Source organism: Triticum dicoccoides, chromosome 5A (assembly GCF_002162155.2).
Source record: "Triticum dicoccoides isolate Atlit2015 ecotype Zavitan chromosome 5A, WEW_v2.0, whole genome shotgun sequence".
Classification (NCBI taxonomy): Eukaryota; Viridiplantae; Streptophyta; class Magnoliopsida; order Poales; family Poaceae; genus Triticum; species Triticum dicoccoides.
The window spans coordinates 555,112,986-555,114,948 of NC_041388.1; the positions used below are offsets into that span (position 1 = coordinate 555,112,986).

At 45.2% G+C, this 1,963-nt stretch overlaps 1 pseudogene; it reads right to left on the minus strand.

The window, feature by feature from the left end:
- LOC119299972 overlaps nt 1–137 on the minus strand; it is a 6,820-nt pseudogene extending 6,683 nt beyond the window's left edge.
- Between the last annotated feature and the right edge of the window lie 1,826 nt (nt 138–1,963).

A 1,963-nucleotide genomic window follows, 5' to 3' on the forward strand; every position in this document is an offset into this window, starting at 1 on the left:
AGAGAGAGAGAGAGAGAGAGAGAGAGAGAGAGAGAGAGAGAGATGCAGTTACCCTTGAGGGTGCGCAGGTCGCCATCGCGGGCGGCTTGGAGGGCGATGTGGTTCTGGACATGGACGCGGGAAGAGGAAGAGGCCATGGTGGAGGCAGAACTTGGGCGGACGGGTGAGTGTTGTGTGGAGTTTGATGTTGGGATGGGGGAAGGGAACATACTCCCTCCTTCCATCTATATAGGGCCTAATATGTTTTTTGAGCCTAACTTTGACCAAATATTAGAGTAATAATATATGACATGCAACTTACACAAAGCACACTGTTAAATTCGTGTGTGAAAGGAGTTTTCAATGATATAATTTTCATATTGTACATGTCATGTACTATTTATCTTGTCAATAGTTAAAGACGGTCTTAAAAACGCATTAGGCCCTATATAGATGGAAGGAGGGAGTAATAACTTGAAGAAGAGGAAGAGACGTCAAGGAAGTGATAGAGTGGGGGGTTAATGAAGGGTAGTAGTTGAGGTGCCAGCCGATATTAATGAAAGGTTCTTTATCGGTTTACCCAACGCGGAGATTTTTGACTTTGTCATTCCTTGTTTGCACAGTATCCTAGGCTTTAGGATGTTTTCCAATGATATCGCCAGAGTAATAATGCTTAAACATCTTACAAACAGGGCTTCTTGGTTTATAGGATTTGAAAAACCAAACTAGTACTTACTTCACGTTGAAAAGATGTCGTGTGCATAACAACACTATTTGAAAACTTAAGAATATGAAAACACAGGATTAGAATGCCATGACAACTTTTTTTTAAACAGGCTTCCGCCCCGCTTTACATAAGCAACCCCACAATGGAGTAGATGGCTGATGGAGATACCAAATCACGTGAGACGCACACGACTACACTACTGAAAAAGAGTACCACTACAAGAAACATGTTAATACGTGACGGATTTCGGGTGACAGTTTCAAAAAGCGTCATGCACAGACTAGTACGGCCCGCAAGCCCACCTAAGCCCGCCTAAAAAGCCCTAAACCAGTGCCCGTATAAAAGCTAACGCGGAGACACTCCCTTCCCCACTCTTTCTCCTCCTCCGCCGCCGCCCCCATTGGCTTGGCCCTCTTTAGTTCCCGACTTCCTGCCCTGCCCGCGCCGCGTCACCGTATCCTCCTTCTCCGCTGCACCGCCGCAGTCCTTCTCCCGCCCCTCCACTGGAACCAACCGGAGAACGCCTGGAAGTGGAGGAAATCCCCACCTGTCTCTCTACACTAGTAGAAAAATGGTCAAACGTGAAGCACATTAGTGCCAGTTTGTATTTGAGCCGGCACTAATGTATACATTAGTGCCGGTTCCAACGGATAGCCGGGCCGCTTTCATTAGTACCGGTTCGTGGCGAACCTTTAGCACCGGTTCGTGCCATGAACCGGTACTAATGAGAGTGGTGGCAGGATGTTGTCAGAGTGGGCCCCCTCCAGCACCTTTAGTACCGGTTCGTGCCACGAACCGGTACTAAAGGTCGTCCTATATAAACTCTTCGTCCACCAGCACTCTGTTCTTCCCCCTTTCCCCTCTCCGGCCCTCTCCTCTGTTATTCCCTTCTTCCTCTCGAGTTCATCACAAAATTTGCCCAAAATTTGTCAAGATTTGAAGGCCCTCATCCATTCAAATGATCACAAAGGTTAGCAACTTTGTCCTTTCATCTCTCATTGCTAGATTAGCTCTTGCATTGGTTTATATAGTGATTAATTTGTGAGTTTAGTAATTTGGGAATATATATATATATATATATATATATATATATATATATATATATATATATCTGTGTGTGTGTGTGTGTGTGTGTGTGTGTGTGCGCGCGCGCGCTAGTATTTGATTTATATGCAATTTGAGGTCAAAAATAACACTTAGTTTGCATATGTAGGTGTGGTTTACTTAGTGCCTTCTAAATCTCCATCGTAGCCACCG